We start from the raw sequence: 18,406 nt of genomic DNA on the forward strand, positions 1-18,406 counted from the left end.
AGTCTAGCTTGCACTCTACAAAGGGTTAAGATGCTAACTGAAATGACTCCTGCCCCTCAGGCAGTTGTAGAGCTTGTGATTTATGGGTATGTTGCCTCAGCCTACTGCTGCTTCATGGAGCCACAAATCTTGCTTTATGCCAGGTACTGATTTTTATTTTAATTAGTGTGGGAAAACAGAATTTATTTACTGAACCTACTTGCTGTAGTATTAATTGTGCTATCAAGGCCTGGTTGGGATGGGATCTAATTGGACAGAAGGTAAAGTGGCTACATTCTCTGTAATACAGGTAGTTGGTCATGTATACATTTGAAGAGGAAACAGTTTTGTGGCATTTGAATGTTAAATAGCACTTGTCCTATATATCTTAGCTAAATTAACTGAGAAGTTTTGCGTGAGACTCTGAACGTTTTATTTTGTATTAAAGTTGATTAAGCCCTTACCTTGAAATGATGCATAAGTTCTTTCGTATATTAAATTAGTCACTATTAGAAGTGTGACAGATGTTCTTGTTCAGAGCTTGAAAATCCAATTGTATCTAGTGCTTCTGGTCCTGGGAAAAATCTGCATGTGAATCTATGTGAGCAGACTTGAGTCTAAGCTCTGGTCTACACTAGGCGTTGAGGTCGAATTTAGCAGCATTAAATCGATGTAACCCTGCACCCGTCCACATGACGAAGCCCTTTTTTTCCCCCAACTTAAAGGGCTCTTAAAATTGATTTCCTTACTCCACCCCCGACAAGGGGATTAGCGCTGAAATCGGTTTTGCTGGGTCGAATTTGGGGTACTGTGGACGCAATTAAATGGTATTGGCCTCTGGGAGCTATCCGAGAGTGCTCCATTGTGACCGCTCTGGACAGCACTCTCAACTCAGATGCACTGACCAGGTAGACAGGAAAAGGCCCACGAACTTTTGAATTTCAATTTCCTGTTTGGCCAGTGTAGCAAGCTGCAGGTGACCATGCAGAGCTCATCAGCAGAAATGACCATGTAGAGCTCATCAGCAGAGGTGACCATGATGGAGTCCCAAAATCACAAAAGAGCTCCAGCATGGACCGAACGGGAGGTACGGGATCTGATCGCTGTATGGGGAGAGGAATCCGTGCTATCAGAACTACGTTCCAGTTTTCGAAATGCCAAAACATTTGTGAAAATCTCCCAGGGCATGAAAGACAGAGGCCATAACAGGACCCGAAACAGTGCCGCGTGAAACTTAAGGAGCTGAGGCAAGCCTACCAGAAAACAAGAGACGCGAACGGCCGCTCCGGGTCAGAGCCCCAAACATGCCGCTTCTATGATGAGCTGCATGCCATTTTAGGGGGTTCAGCCACCACTATCCCAGCCGTGTTGTTTGACTCCTTCAGCGGAGATGGAGGCAACACGGAACCAGGTTTTGGGGACAAGGAAGACGATGATGAGAAGGCTGTAGATAGCTCACAGCAAACAAGCGGAGAAACCGGTTTTCCCAACAGCCAGGAACTGTTTCTCACCCTGGACCTGGAGCCAGTACCCCCCGAACCCACCCAAGGCTGCCTCCCGGACCCACCAGGCGGAGAAGGGACCTCTGGTGAGTGTACCTTTTAAAATACTATACAAGGTTTAAAAGCCAGCATGTTTAATGATTAATTTGCCCTGGCATTCGTGGCTCTCCTGGATATACTCCCAAAGCCTTTGCAAAAGGTTTCTGGGGAGGGCAGCCTTATTCCATCCACCATGGTAGGACACTTTACCACTCCAGGCCAGTAACACATACTCGGGAATCATTGTAGAACAAAGCATTGCAGTGTATGTTTGTTGGCGTTCAAACAACATCTGTTCTTTATCTCTCTGTGTTATCCTCAGGAGAGTGATATCATTCCTGGTCACGTGGTTGAAATTGGGTGCTTTTCTTAAGGGGACATTCAGAGGTGCCTGTTCCTGCTGGGCTGTTTGCCTATGGCTGAACAGAAATGTTCCCCGCTGTTATCCACCCGGTGGGGGGAGGCAAAGTGCAACCTTGTAACGAAAGCACATGTGCTATGTATGTAATGTTAACAGCAAGGTTTACCGTGAAAGAGTGTACCCATTGTTCTATAAAATGCGTCTTTTCAAATACCACTGTCCCTTTTTTTTTTTTCTCCACCAGCTGCATGTGTTTCAAGGATCACAGGATCTTCTCCTTCCCATAGGCTAGCAAAGATTAGAAGGCGAAAAAAAGGCACTTGCGATGAAATGTTCTCTGAGCTCATGCTGTCCTCCCACACTGACAGAGCACAGATGAATGCATGGAGGCAGACAATGTCAGAGTGCAGGAAAGCACAAAATGACCAGGAGGAGAGGTGGCGGGCTGAAGAGAGGGCTGAAGCTGAAGGGTGGCGGCAGCATGATGACAGGAGGCAGGATTCAATGCTGAGGCTGCTGGAGGATCAAACTAATATGCTCCAGCGTATGGTTGAGCTGCAGGAAAGGCAGCAGGAGCACAGACGGCCGCTACAGCCCCTGTGTAACCAGCTGCCCTCTTCCCCAAGTTCCATAGCCTCCTCACCCAGACACCCAAGAACGCGGTGGGAGGGCCTCCGGCCACCCAGCCATTCCACCCCAGAGGATTGCCCAAGTAACAGAAGGCTGGCATTCAATAAGTTTTAAACTTTTAAAGTGCTGTGTGGCCTTGTCCTTCCCTCCTCCACCACCCCTCCTGGGCTACCTTGGTAATTATCCCCCTATTTGTGTGATGAATTAATAAAGAATGCATGAATGTGAAGCAACAATGACTTTATTGTCTCTGCAAGCGGTGATCGAAGGGAGGTGGGGAGGGTGTTTAGCTTACAGGGAAGTAGAGTGAACCAAGGGGCGGGGGATTTCATCAAGAAGAAACAAACTGAACTTTCACACCGTAGCCTGGCCAGTCATGAAACTGGTTTTCAAAGCTTCTCTGATGCGCACCGCACTCTCCTGTGCTCTTCTAACTGCCCTGGTGTCTGGCTGTGCGTAACCAGCAGCCAGGCGATTTGCCTCAACCTCCCACCCCACCATAAACATCTCCCCCTTACTCTCACAGATATTGTGGAGCGCACAGCAAGCAGTAATAACAGTGGGAATATTGGTTTCGCTGAGGTCTAACCGAGTCAGTAAACTGCGCCAGCGCGCTTTTAAACATCCAAATGCACATTCTACCACCGTTCTGCACTTGCTCAGCCTGTAGTTGAACAGCTCCTGACTACTCTCCAGGCTGCCTATGTATGGCTTCATGAGCCATGGCATTAAGGGGTAGGCTGGGTTCCCAAGGATAACTATAGGCATTTCAACATCCCCAACGGTTATTTTCTGGTCTGGGAAGAAAGTCCCTTCCTACAGCTTTTGAAACAGACCAGAGTTCCTGAAGATGCGAGCGTCATGTACCTTTCCCGGCCATCCCACGTTGATGTTGGTGAAACGTCCCTTGTGATCCACCAGTGCTTGCAGCACTATTGAAAAGTACCCCTTGCGGTTTATGTACTAGCTGGCGTGGTGCTCCGGTGCCAAGATAGGGATATGGGTTCCGTCTATGGCCCCACCACAGTTAGGGAATCCCATTGCAGCAAAGCCATCTACTATGACCTGCACATTTCCCAGGGTCACTACCCTTGATATTAGCAGATCTTTGATTGCGTTGGCTACTTGCATCACAGCAGCCCCCACAGTAGATTTGCCCACTCCAAATAGATTCCCGACTGACCGGTAGCTGTCTGGCGTTGCAAGCTTCCACAGGGCTATTGCCACTCGCTTCTCAACTGTGAGGGCTGCTCTCATCTTGGTATTCTTGCACCTCAGGGCAGGGGAAAGCAAGTCACAAAGTTCCATGAAAGTGCCCTTACGCATGCCAAAGTTTCGCAGCCACTGGGAATCGTCCCAGACCCGCAACAGTATGCGGTCCCACCAGTCTGTGCTTGTTTCCCGAGCCCAGAATCAGCGTTCCACCGCATGAACCGGCCCCATTAGCACCATGATGTCCACATTGGCAGGGCCCGTGCTTTGAGAAAAGTCTGTGTCCATGTCCTCATCACTCTCGTCACCGCGCTGATGTTGCCTACTCGTCTGGTTTCGCTTTGCCAGGTTCTGGTGCAGCATATACTGCCGGATAATGCGTGTGGTGTTTAACGTGCTCCTCGTTGCCAGAGTGATCTGAGCGGGCTCCATGCTTGCCGTGGTATGGCGTCTGCACAGAAAAAAGGCGCACAACGATTGTCTGCTGTTGCCTTGATGGAGGGAGGGGCGACTGACGACATGACTTACAGGGTTGGCTTACAGGGAATTAAAATCAACAAAGGGGGTGGCTTTGCGAGAAACTGAATGGCTGCCTCAAGGATAGAACTCAAAACCTCAAGGATAGAACTCAAAACTGGGTTTAGCAGGCCGTCGATTTCACAGAGGGAGGGAGGAGAAAATGAATACAAAACAAATCTGGTCTATTTCTTGTTTTGAGCCATTTCATCTATCTTTATACATCATGCTGGCAGCAGACTGTGCAGTACGACTGCTAGCCACATCACCTCCTGGCTGCTCGGCAGAAGACGGTGCAGTATGACTACTGGCCATCGTCTTCTGCTGGCTGAAAATTAAAAGACAGCGCACTGCCGGTAGAACTCAATCGCCATGAGACGAAACAAGGGAAATGACCTGGGTGAGTCACTCCCATGTTTGCCCAGGTGCCCGGTTAAAAGAGCACCCAGGACTACGTCGACGATGGCTACCAGTCATACTGCACTGTCTGCTGCAAAAAGGCAATAAACTGCTGCTGTGTAGCAATGCATTACCACGTCCGCCAGCACCCAGGAGACATACGGTGACGGTTAGCTGAGTGGGCTCCATGCTTGCCGTGGTATGGCGTCTGCACAGGTAACTCAAGAAAAAAGGTGCAAAACGATTGTCTGCCCTTGCTTTTACGGAGGGAGGGAGGGAACGGGGGCCTAAGAATATGTACCCGCGACAATGTTTTAGCCCCATCAGGCACTGGGATTTCTACCCAGAATTCAAATGGGCTGTGGAGACTGTGGGAACTGTGGGATAGCTACCCACAGTGCAAAGCTCCGGAAGTCAACTGTTGCCTTGGTACTGTGGACACAGTCCGCCGACTACATGCACTTAGAGCATTTGTGTGGGGACACACACAGTCGACTGTATAAAAACGCTTTCTACAAAACCGACTTCTATAAATTCGACCTAATTTCGTAGTGTAGACATACCCTAAGGGCAGACAGCTCTGCTGCCTTTGTTGCTGCAGGGTGAAATTGACAAGACTTGGTTCAGTTTCACTTTGCTGTTGCTTTGAGAGGCCCTGGATGTATCAGCCTGAGCAGGGCCTGGAGCTGGTCCCGAGGGAGTAAGATTCAGAAGTAACAAGAACTTTCCATTTTTACAGCAAGATTACAAGAGAAAGGTATACACCTTCAATTGATGCAGCTGTCCGCTGGCACGGCAAAGAGAATAAGCGTTACTTCTCTCAGTCTGATTGGCAGCCAGTTTATTTTCAACCTGATCCCAATCTGTAGCATACACATGGAGAGTAATGAAACAAGAATTGTGGCTTGACTGAAAGGAAGAATAAAGCATGTTATATAAAGTATCATTAGCATGTTGACAACAAACACTCTAGTTCCAAACAGGTGTTATGTCTCCCAAGTGCTGTACAAACGCCAGCTAATCCCCAAAACACCACAGTGACGTAGGTAGATATCATCCCAGTTTTACAGATGGGGACACTGAAGCACAAGGTGAAATGACTTACAGAGGCCAGTACCGTGAAGCATTGTCAGATTCAGGATTACAATTCAGTAGTTTCTGGCTCCCTCTCCCAAACTTGATTGCTATCTTATGCTGTTCTCATTTAGGTTTAGTTTTTTCAGTTCGTTTGTTTTGTGGCCTAACTTTGACTCTGAGTTTTTAATATGGTTCTGTTGTTGTGCTCTGATTGCTTGGCATTTGCTAAACTTTCAGGTATTTGACTACAGATTAGGGTGAAATGCCTCTGGGGTTGCAGTAGCTAAAGTAAGAGAGTAGGATGAAGCAAATACTCACCAGCAACCACACACCACACAACAGAACCACTAACCCAGGAACCTATCCTTGCAACAAAGCCCGTTGCCAACTCTGTCCACATATCTATTCAGGGGACACCATCATAGGGCCTAATCACATCAGCCACACTATCAGAGGCTCGTTCACCTGCTCATCTACCAATATGATATATGCCATCATGTGCCAGCAATACCCCTCTGCCATGTACATTGGTCAAACTGGACAGTCTCTATGTAAAAGAATAAATGGACACAAATCAGACATCAAGAATTATAACATTCAAAAATCAGTCGGAGAACACTTCTGTCTCTCCGGTCACTCGATTACAGACCTGAGAGTGGCTATCCTTCAACAAAAAAACTTCAAAAACAGACTCCAACGAGAAACTGCTGAATTGGAATTAATTTGCAAACTGGATACAATTAATTTAGGCTTGAATAGAGACTGGGAATAGATTATTACACAAAGTAAAACTATTTCCCCATATTATTTCTCCCCCCACCCCACTTCCCACTGTTCCTCAGATGTTCTTGTTAACTGCTGGAAATGGCCTACCTTGCTTGTCACCATGAAAGGTTTTCCTCCTTCCCCTCCCCCCCCCCCGCTGCTGGTGATGGCTCATCTTAAGTGATCACTCTCCTTACAGTGTGTATGATAAAACCCATTGTTTCATGTTCTCTGTGTGTGTATATAAATCTCTCCACTGTATTTTCCACCAAATGCATCCGATGAAGTGAGCTGTAGCTCACAAAAGCTTATGCTCAAATAAATTTGTTAGTCTCTAAGGTGCCACAAGTACTCCTTTTCTTTTTATAAATACTATCGCCATTGCTCAATAAATCTGCCTTTTTGCCATGTTTACTATAAAAATTACAGGGGGCCCTGAAGTGGTTTAAAAATTGAAATATATTAATCCTGCCACTCTCTCCTGATTACTGCAACTGCTGATTTGGTTTCATAATTTTGTTTTTGAAAGTACAGATTCCCAATCTTCAGTTCGATTGCTTAGGAGAGCTGTTCCATTATATATAAGGTACCTGCAGTAGCTTAAATTATTCAGCAGTCTAAAATTCATTTATCTTATTAATAGGGGACGAGTTTCCAGAGTGATACCTGAACCATGTCTTCTGTCATAGCGTTAACTTGGTGAGGATACTATGAGATTTCTTTTTTCTTGTTTATCCTTATTTTTAGAAGTACTTCAGCAGGAGAATCCCTCACAGGAGCAGAGGAAACTAAGCACTACTGTGCAAGGATGCAGTGCTGACCATCTCCAGCTACTGGAGGTCTTATGTGGTGTGGTAGAAGGAGGAGCATACCCTAAGGCCATGTCTACACTACAGCCTATGTCAGCAAAACATATGTCGCTCAGGGGCGAATATTCCATCCTCCTGAGTGATATAAGTTTCGCCGGCATAAGTGATAGTGTGTACAGCACTATGTCGGCAGGAGAGCTTCTCTGGCCAACATAGCTACCGCTGCTCATTGAGGTGGTGGTGTTTTGTTGACGGGAGAGCTCTCTCCCATCGGCATAGAGCAGCTACACAGAAGATCTTACAGCGGTGAAGCTGCATTGGTGTAGACATGTGCTAATATACAAAATGGAAGCGATGCACAGAGATGGGGAGAAAAGCAGAGAAACGTAGCCATTAAATGGGCTGCTAGCGCTTCCCTATTAGAATTCTGGTATGCCCCCTCTCTCCCTGCTTTGAGAGTGTGTATGGAAAATCTGCTCCTTTTGTCTGATGCTAATGGAATTTAAATAAGCCTGAGAAATTTGTCAGTTAGTGCAGATTAAGTAGGTGTGTCATTATGTGGTTTTTTTAAATTGTTTTTTGGTCAGGGGAGATGTGGGGAGAGACACTCAATTTTATGCATGTGGAGTATGGTTCGAATACTTTGTTGTGGTAGAATATCTACCATGGTCTTGAAAAGCTTGTTTAGGGACTAATCGATTTTCTGGGGGGGTAAGGAGAGTTTGACAGACCAAAGACATTTTTTCCACCTTCTTCCTTCCCCCCCCCCCCCCCCCCGAAACTGAGAATTCTATTCCTTCCTTCTTCTCTACAGAAATTGAGAATTTGTCATTTACTAAGATGATAGATAATTGGATCTTTGTGACTCACTAATTGATACATAAGTAGATTGTTAATGATGTCTCAGTCACAAACTTTAGATGGATTGGTTTTAGAGAGTCTGAATGTTGGATTAGACTCAGATTATTAGACTCAAATGTTTAGGTTGATTTATAGAATGACTAATATGAGAAGCTGAGATGACAGGTGCATTATAGCAGGGAGAAGTATAGAACAGAAAGGGAAAAGACTTCGGTAGCCTGTAGTTACTTCACAGCACCAGTGAGGGGATCAGGTTATTTGTATAATATGTAAGTAGCTGCTGGCATCGCACCATAGCACTTGTTTCTTGCTGAAACATTTGCAAGGAAAATGTCCTCATAGGATTAATCTTTCTGAATCTGTCTTTGACTAATCCAACAGGTATTTGTGCTGCATAAATACTTACAAATATAAACCTACACTTTTTAATATGATTTAATTTTTTATTGAAGACCTTCGTTGGGGAGGAAAGTTAGGGTATGTCTACACTTAGGGGGACTATACTGGCATAGTATAGCCCTGTCATGTAGGTGCACCCTATACCTCCCCGAATGATGTTGGCCATGTCAGTTGGGAAGCACTCCTCTGTTGTTATAGCTGCGTCTATACTGGGGGTTATGGCGACATAGCTACGTCAGTTGGGGTGTTTTTTTTTCCACACCCCTGACCGACACAGCTATGTCGATATAACTCTTTTAAGTGTAGACCAATACTTAGTCGTGTTTTAATTAGTCCTGATACGTCTGTATCCACTTACACCTGATGCTGGTGGCAACTGTAATTGGAAGGACCCAGAATTTCAAGTGGTTTGGGAAGTATGGCACTTGGTAACTTAATAAAACTGTATTTTGGAGTGGTGTGAGAGAAGCCATCCATCCAGCTCTGTTCTGAACTGCATCACCCGACCTTCATGTCTGAGAGCCTTGAGTGTAAGACTTCTGCAATGTTCAGTGTGCATGTATTAGCAGTAGTAATTTGAGCGGGCTGGAGAGAGAGGAAAATATGAGCGGATACTGGGCCCCAGTCCTACAACTGAAACCATGTGGACAGCCCCTTGCACTCCTTGTGGAGCTCTGTTGACTTCCTTATGATTTTGTATGGGAACAGGAATCTGTCCACATGTTTTGAATTAGAGTCTTAGTTTGTACTGTATGGTTGTGTATCGCAAAAGTGGGAGCTCCAAAACGGAGCTATATCCATAGCATTCAGATATTAGTCTGCCATGCTCTAGTTTTTAACAGTTGTTGTGGTTGTGAATCCTGAATTTCTGCTGATTTAGCATTGTTCAGAACTCGATGATAGAACTGGCTGTTTGTTTTATGCTAACTTGCCTACATGATCGTATGTAATGAAGCAACTAACTAGGCATTCCATATAGAAGTAATTTGTTAGAGGTGCCCTGCAAAGGATTACAAAAATTGTTGGACTTGAGTCCCTTTTCCACTAGGATATGTAGAAACTATGAGAACATTTTAATCCCCCCGCCCCTCCCGCTTCTTTACATTTAGAAATATCAGGAGTGAAATGTCTGGTCGTTCCTAGAGGACTGCCTGGGTATGCAATAATGTATGTATTGTGTGCTCCCATGCTTTATCTGAACTTGGTTGGACCTTTGACAAAATCTTCCTTTGTCCAAAGTGTATTTTAGTCATTGAAGTTGAATAGGTGTTAACAAAAAGTGCAGATTTAAACAGCCTGGTTAAAATATATGTATATTTTTTCCCTCTCTCAGTAGTTCAGCTTTCACTCTTAACTCAAGTGATGGTGTCATTTCATTAGTTGTCCAGTCTTCCAGGACAGGTACAAAAGAAACAAGCAGAAGCCGCCCTCCACGAACTTTCCCATCTCTTCTTACTCATCATACAGAAGCAAATAGTAACACAAACATATTACGTTCCCCCCGCCATCTACAGGTCACCATTAAATACCTTCGACCTGGCCTGACTTAACGATATGGACTAATGTATCGGCCCCCTCCTTTTGATATTTTGGTATATTGATTGAGCTGTAGTTGAAAAAAAGTAGTGTCTGGATAACTATTAGCTTTGTTTTGGACCTTGAAACTAGCATGCGTGATGGGGCAGAAGTTGCTGAGCCAGCTGATTGTGTTTGTTAGAATTTATAACAAACTAAAGCTTGTACAACTCCTATCTTATTGTAAGCTTTTCAAAGGTTTAAGTTTAATCCTTGTTTGCAAATGGAATTTTCAGATTTTTGAATGAATTACTTATTAAAATGTATTCTTGCTACGTGCTGCAACAGTTATGTAAATGATTCAGTAGATTAAAAAAACTCCAAAACACTTTGTGGTCTATGTACTGCAAAGGGCCACTTCTTTCAACCCCAATTAATTTTTATTAGAAGTTTCTAAAGGCTATCGAACAAATATGATGCAATGAAAATAGTTCTTAAGTGCTTATATTGCTTTCTGGACTCTGTTGGTTCTGAGTCTGTAAAGCAAATTTGAAATACAGTACCTCACATTTGTTTTACATACTTATTATGCAACTTCCTGTCTTGAGAGACTGTTCCAAAATATCCCCCAAATATACAATTTTACTCCTCTTTATTTTGAATAAAGCCACCTCTGTTATGCAACTTATTTATTTAGTTATTTGTTGGTGTCCATAATGCTGTCAAGACAGGTTTCATGGCAGTATTTCTTGATTGAACTATCCTTGTGAGTTCATGAAAAGCAAGAAAGGAATCTCTGCAATTTTCAGAGAATATGTATACAGTACTGTTCACACCCGTATGGCTTAATTTAACCTCACAACATAACATTTCATTTTTAGTATCTAAATACCACATTCATCCTAATGTTTCAAGCTTTTGGTAAGCATCTCAATCAAGTAAGTAGCTGGCAAGATATTTAAGTACAGTAGAATCTCAGAGTTACAAACACCTTGGGAATGTTCGTATCTCTGAAATATTTGCAACTCTGAACATAACGTTACGGTTCTTTCAAAAGTTTACAACTGAACATTGACTTATTGCAGCTGCCATAAACATATAGCTAAGGGTAGCATAAAAATCCCTCCTTCACCTGTAAGGGGTTAAGAAGCTCAAATAACCTGGTTGGCACCTGATCAAAAGGACCAATAAGGGAAGAAGATCCTTTCAAATCTGTGGGGGGAGATTTTGTTTGTGTGGTCTTTTGTTTTTCTCTCCGAGACAGAGAGAGACCAGGGCAGAAAAAAAAACCTTCTCCTAAAACCCTACCAGAAATAAGCATCTAGATTACAAAAATTGTAAGTAAAGCAAGGAAATACGTTAGATTAGCTTTTGTTTTAGCTTGTGAATTTTCCCTATGCTTAGCGGGAGGTTTGTTCCTGTGTTTTGTAACTTAAAAGTTTTGCCTAGAGGGGAAATCCTGTGTTTTAAATCTTACTACCCTGTAAAATTATCTTCCATTCTGATTTTATAGAGGTGCTTCTTTTACTTTTTTCTTTGTAATAAAGTTCTGCTTTTAAGAACCTGATTGGTTTTTAGTGTCCTAAAAACCCAATGGTCTGATCTGTGATCACCTTGTTTACCTGTTTGGTTGGTATATGATTCTCAAGCCTCCCCAGGAAAGGGGGTGAAGGGGCTTGGGGGGATATTTTGGGGAAACAGGAACTCCAAGTGATCCCTTTCTTGAATCTTTGTCTAACTCACTTGGTGGTGGCAGTGATACCGTCCAACGACAAGGAAGAATTTGTGCCTTGGGGAAGTTTTTAACCTATGCTGGTAGAATTAAGCTTAGGGGGTCTTTCATGCAGGTCCCCACATCTGTACCCCAGAGTTCAGAGTGGGGAGGGAACCCTGACAACAGCTTTGAAACTTTACTATACAGAAGAAAAATGCCGCTTTTAACCATCTTAATTTAAATGAAACAAGCACAGAAACAGTTCCTTACCTTGTCAAATCTTTTTTTTAAACTATCCTTTTTTTTTTTGTCTCTGCTGCCTGACTGTGTACTTCCGGTTCCAAATGAGGTATGTGGTTGACCGGTCAGTTTGTAACTATGGTGTTCGTAACTCTGAGGTTCTACTGTAGGTAACTGACACTTGCAGTTTCTATAGAAAAAGCTCAATCCTGTTTAAATATATATTTTTAGTTGTATTTTATTTTATTTTTTATGGTGGAAAGAGGGAGCGCCTAAGGTAAATTTTTTCAAAGCACCTCAGTTCATCTTCAAAAATGGGGTGTTGGAAGCATTATAAGCTAAATTGAAAAAAAGGTTCTCTAATTCCAGAATAGAAGTCCACATGTGGTGTCATCCCGGTATAGCTACAGCTTTGTAGTTATACTGGCATAGTTATGTGGGTACATTTCCTCATGTACACAAGTGCTAAATCACTTAGGCACTTTTGAAAAATGTCATCTTTTTCAAAGGGTCTGGGATAGGCTTTTTCAATAGAAATGAAATAAATCCTGGAACTGCATGCGTCTTTGTTATTTGAAGTCGATGCTCTTCCCACATGCACGCAGTTGCAGAAATGGGGCCTGAAATTTGTAACAGAACAAGTCAGGAACCAAAAGTGACGTGCTACTCTGCCTACAGAACAATTGCAGGGAAGGCACAAGTGATAGCAAATTCAGATTGTTCAGATTAATCCCTTTCCATCTGTAGATCAGTTTGGAGGTAGATAAACTCATTGTGACTGAAGTCACATCAGTAAGGATGGCATAAAAAGTATTACGTATTGCCTCTCTGCTTCAAGAACAAGCATAATAACGAATAATAATGGCTAATAATGAATTGATGTGGGGTGCAGAGATCTATAATGGCATGAGCATTCTTTGCCATGGGCCATAAAACATTGATTATGGAACATTGATTACACATGCTGATCCACATGCTTCAGGGTAACTTGTAGACAGGCTAAAGCTTTAGAAACACTTGTTATTACCCAGGAATGTTATTTAGTGGTAAGGTGTGTGGCTTTTTCTTTTAACCTCTAGGTGAAAGCCCCCCTCACCCCTAATATGTGTGTGTTAATTACATGAGGAAAATTCATTCTTCTTTACACATACAAAACTGTACTTCCCCTTCCCCCCACCTTCCTGCTCTGGCCTGGCTAGTAGCATCCTGGCACCCTTTCTTTCCCTTGCCCTCATTCACTGTCCCTGCCCCTCCATTCTTCCTCCCTCCCCACACCCCAGTTCTTTCCCCATTGTGAACTCCCTTCTCCCTCCCACGTTTCCTTGCTCCACATGCTCTCTCCCTCCTCTCTACAGTCCCCCTCCACTTTCACTGTGTTCGGCCTGGGTCTCGTAGGGGGACAGGTTTAGCTGAGGGCAGTAGACCTCGTTCCCACTGGGAACAATAAGAGATGGCAGCCATCTTTACTAGGAGCAGCCTCACTTTTAACTGAAAAGGCTGTGGAGAAGTGGCAGTCGCCTTGGCTGAGGGCAGTATATGGCTTCCATTCCATTGAGAGCAATGGGACATAGGAGCCATTTTAAGCAAGGGGGAGTGGGGAACGTGAGGAAAGCTCCTGCTTTCTTCTGGCTGGATCTGAGTGCAGCATAGATACCCAGAACCAGGAAAAACGTAGTAATAGTGTGAGAGTTGGCAACTCTGGAGCCGGGGTCTGGTACTGGGACCCCTGGGTTCTGTTCCCATCTGTGGGAGGAGAGCTGTTAGAACAAGCGGCTGGACTGTGGAGGGGCTGAGATCTATTCCCAGGCCAGTCACTGTTCTGGTGCAACTGGCGGCCTTCTAGCTGGGTGCTGGGAAATGCCAGGCTGTATGTAACATGGCAGTCTTGCTGCAGAAACCAGCAGGCCAATCTTGCTGGGGCAAGTGCCTCCTGAGCAGGGCTGAGTGCCCCCCTCCACTCCCATTGGCTTCATTGAGTCCAGGGTGCTCAACCACAAGGCAGAATCGGGCCCCAGGGAGTGCAGGTCCTGAAAGGAAGTGTCCTTTATAGGCTTACTTGACTGTCCTGATGTTCATAGGATGGTGAGCTATATCTCGGGTCGGGGGTAGAGGAAAGATTGTGAGTGGGGGAAAAAGTGGGACAGCATAATAAGTTGCTGTGGCCTCGTCTACACACAAACTTGTACTCGTTTAATGAAAGGTATAGTTAGAAATGATTCAGTTAACCATTGCAAGCTAGTATGTAGATGTTCTTATTTCATGTTAAGGTTTAGCTTAATCCTGTAAAACAAACAAAAAAATTAAGTTAAATCAAAACAAGCCACTGAATTTGAAAGTAGTGTGCCCACACTAGGGGCTTGTACCATTTAACTAAAGCAGTTTATGAACTGACCTTGTTAAATCATTTCTCAGTCTGTGTAAACAAGGCCTTAAGCAGTTTCTAAACCAATTTAGTTAAATCTGAACAACTTTTGAGTGTAGACAAGGCCTTAGTTTTAAGATTCAGGCAAACTGAGCAAATCTGCATGAAATATGATAGTTTAGATATCCAGATCCCTTGGAGAGGGACTTCAGGGTAGAGGGAGACACTGTCCTCTTCATAGTGTGGTTTTAGATAAGGCCCAGTGATGTTTATTGAGCCTGGAGGATGAGCCCCCTATACCAATTTACCTGTGGCAGGCTGCACCTACCTCACTTTTTTCTGTTTGTTTAAAAGCATCATTTTAAGGTTCCTGATAGATTCCCTTCTGCTAAGCCTGTGGAAGCAAGAAACTGCAGCAGCAGTGGTGAATATCATATTATCCAGAAGAGAGAGTCTTGACTTTTTTATTTTTGATAGGAGTGTCTACAGGATATTATTGAATAATGTTCTGTACCCTCTATAAACCATTGAAATAATATGCATGTTGTCTGAGGCATATCTCTCTTCCATTCTCCTCCTTAAATCTGATATTGTTTAAATGGTGTCTTCTTGTGTGTTTACACTATCAATAGAATATACTGACCTGAAAAAATGTCCCCTAATTTTATGAATGCACCTTATAGATTGTGTTTATGCCTGATTCGACCTTCTTGTAGACAGCTCCTTGCTATGTAGTGGCTGCTTTCTTCTGCTACCTCCATGGAAGGTTTTAGTAAAACAAGGTTAGCTACATTCTTAAGCAAAGAAAGAAAGGCAAACTTTCTAAGAGTTTGCCTTGCATCTGCCTACTTTGGAATTAGGTTTCGAATGTATCTGGGGCATAGTCTGGCAATGCCAAAGTCGTTGTTAACATACTGCGTGATTATAACAAATGGGCTAAATGCAAATGGTCTCTTTTCCCAATGCTTGTTTAATTAGACATGAGAGTATGACTTGTGTGTCATAGTGCTCTCTGTGTTTTGTAAAAGCATCAGCACCTCAAAAGCACGGTGAAACCGCTCTGGACTTTAGTGTTAGTTGACATATCTGTAGGAGTCTTGGAAAGTTTACTCGTATGCAAACTAGTATATTACTAAAGGGGAAACTTTTGGACAAGCTATTTCACAATTTTTGTTTTGTAAGTACTTGACTTTGCTGAGGTTTGGGAAAAGGAGCTCAGTGCTCCGAAAGGATGAGTACTTTGAATGAAGCTTTGAATGTGCACCTGGCATGTCAGAGTATATTTGAAGGCTGGAGAAACCTGCTTGTCTGGTTGCCTTGTGTGAGTAGAAATTTTGCATATGTTTAAAGGGATGGGAGTCTTATGAGGGATTGACACCACATTTTGGGGCAGAGCAGTTTCTTCAGGAGAGGAGAGTGAGAGAGCAGAGTCTCCTAAGTGATCCCTCTTTGCCAGAGCAGGGAGCAGAGGACAGAGAAGGGTATTTGTAGTGTCAGTTTCATCAATACTAGTCATTTTCTCCCTTGTTGAAAACACCCTTATGAACATCAACAGAAGAACAGGAAAACCCTTGAAAAAAGATTTTTAAAAGGAAGTAAATTCCGGACACATCATCTATCAGAAACTGGGGTTTTAAAAAATTAGCTTCACAAATGTGGTGTTGACAGCGTCCCTTTAAATCTAATCTCATGCCACAGGATACCAGGCTTTATGCAGAATAGCTAAGCAGGCCTGTTTGTGCCCCTGCACATGCATTCAGTATTGTATCCTCTGAGGGACTACTTTCAGGCACACTACTGTCTTCTGTCCAGCTGATGTTGTGCCCCAGCTAAAAACATTTACAGCGAGCCCAGGTCTCTTCTTCATACTCTGATGTTACTCTACATAGAGACATTGGAATATGCCCACTTGAGTTTTCAAATGATAATCCTTTAGCTGTATGGACTGGATGTAGATGCTACTGTGTTTTGCGAGTGAAAGAGAAACTGTTCATAAGGAGCTTGGGAACTTCCATTGGCCTAGCTATGTCTCTCAGGGGAATGAAAAATCCACACGCCTGAGAGATGTAGTTATGCCAGCCTAACCCCTAATGCAGACAGCGCTAGATCTAGAATTCTTACATCGACCTACCTACTGCCTCTCAAAGAGGTGGATTATGTATGCCAATGGGAGAGCCCCTCCTGTCACTGAAGTGCTACAGCAGCATAGATATACCCAAGCTGAGAGATTTCCTGAAATGTGTCTCATACCTCGTCTGTTTAGTTTCATGGCCCCTGTCCTGGTCAAAAGTGAGATTAGATTTCCTTTGTAGTCTATTTTGGTGCCAATAGGAATTCATCACTTTGGGAAAATAGTTTCTGCATTTTTTGAGGGGCTGGAGGCTTCTTTTAGGGTGTGGGGTGCACAAAGAGGACAATGACAATAAAAATGACTTTTTATATAGCCTACAAATAGGGGTATCTTTTGCATAGTTAATATTCTCTCCCCCTCTAACTTTTTAACCTATCTCAGTAGGTTTTTGCAGCACGTAATAGGAAATTTCAGAATAAAGATCACAATACCCCAGAGTAAGGAATAGCTTCCATGTACTGTTACTGATGTGATGTGTATTTGACAGATCCTATATTTATATATCACATGTTGGCTTTCCCATGTCATTCAAATGTTCTATTAGTTGTTTGAAAAAAATAAACAGCAAAAAAATACTTAGCATTCTTGTGTATATGTGTGTGTGTGTGTGTGTATATATCTATATATATATGAGGGCCATCAAGTGATTAAAAAATTAATCATGATTAATTGTGTGATAAATCGCACTGTTAAAGAATAATAGAATACAATTTATTTAAATATTTTTGGATGTTTTCTGCATTTTCAAATATATTGATTTCAATTACCACACAGAATACAAAGTGTACAGTGCTCACTTTATATTATTATTTTTATTACAAATGTTTGCGCTATAAAAATGATAAAAGAAATGGTATTTTTCAATTCCCCCGTAACAGGTATTATAGTGCAACCTCTTTATCATGGAAGTTGAACTTACAAATGTAAAATTATGTAAAAAAAAAAAAACTGCACTCAAAAATAAAACAGTGTAATCTTTAGAGCCTGCAAGTCCACTCAGTCCTACTTCTTGTTCAGCCAATCGCTCAGACAAACAAGTTTGTTTACATTTGCAGGAGATAACGCTGCCTCCTTCTTGTTTCCAGTGTCACCTGAAAGTGAGAACAGGTGTTTGCATGGCACTGTTGTAGCTGGCCCCACAAGATACTTACATGCCAGATGTGCTAAAGATTCATAAGTCCCTTCCTGCTTCAACCAACATTCCAGAGGACATGGTTCTGCTCGATGATGGGTTCTGCTCGATAATGATCCAAAGCAGCACGGACCAACGCAAATTCATTTTCATCATCTGAGTCAGATGCCACCAGCAGAAGGTTGATTTTCTTTTTTGGTGGTTCCGTTCTGTAGTTTCCACATCACAGTGTTGCTCTTTTAAGGCTTCTGAAAGCATGCTCCACACCTCATCCCTCTTGGATTTTGGAAGGCACTTTGGGTTTTTAAAGCTTGGGTCAAGTGCTGTAGCTATCTTTAGAAATCTCACATTGGTACCTTCTTTGCATTTTGTCAAATCTGCAGTGAAAATGTGCTTAAAACGAACAACATGTGCCGGGTCATCATCTGAGAAATGTTATAACATGAAATATATGGCAGAATATGGGAGGCATATAATTCTCCCTCAAGGAGTTCAGTCACAAATTTAATTAACGCATCTTTTTTTAATGAGCGTCATCAGCATGGAAGCGTGTCCTCTGGAATTGTGGTTGAAGCAGGAATGGGCATACGAATGTTTAGCACATCCTGGCATGTAAATACCTTGCAATGCCAGCTACAAAAGTGCCATGCAAACATCTGTTCTCACTTTCAGGTGACATTGTAAATAAGACGTAGGCAGCATTATCTCCTGCAAATGTAAACAAACTTGTTTGTCTTAGCAATTGGCTGAACAAGAAGTAGGA

The 18,406-nt window shown here is 43.0% G+C and overlaps 1 protein-coding gene across 2 annotated transcripts in view; it reads left to right on the forward strand.

Moving 5' to 3' along the window:
* The window catches only part of CARHSP1 (calcium regulated heat stable protein 1), a 58,530-nt gene that overhangs the window by 10,753 nt on the left and 29,371 nt on the right, over positions 1-18,406 (forward strand). The window contains exon 1 of one of the 2 annotated variants that reach the window (XM_043494678.1): positions 7,163-7,179. The exons of the other annotated variant lie outside the window; for it this stretch is intronic. The gene's annotated coding sequence lies outside the window, so the exon portion shown is untranslated. Of the gene's footprint in view, positions 1-7,162; positions 7,180-18,406 lie in introns of those variants that run through there. 2 annotated transcript variants of the gene reach the window in all.

This window comes from Dermochelys coriacea, chromosome 10 (assembly GCF_009764565.3).
Source record: "Dermochelys coriacea isolate rDerCor1 chromosome 10, rDerCor1.pri.v4, whole genome shotgun sequence".
NCBI classification, from domain to species: Eukaryota; Metazoa; Chordata; order Testudines; family Dermochelyidae; genus Dermochelys; species Dermochelys coriacea.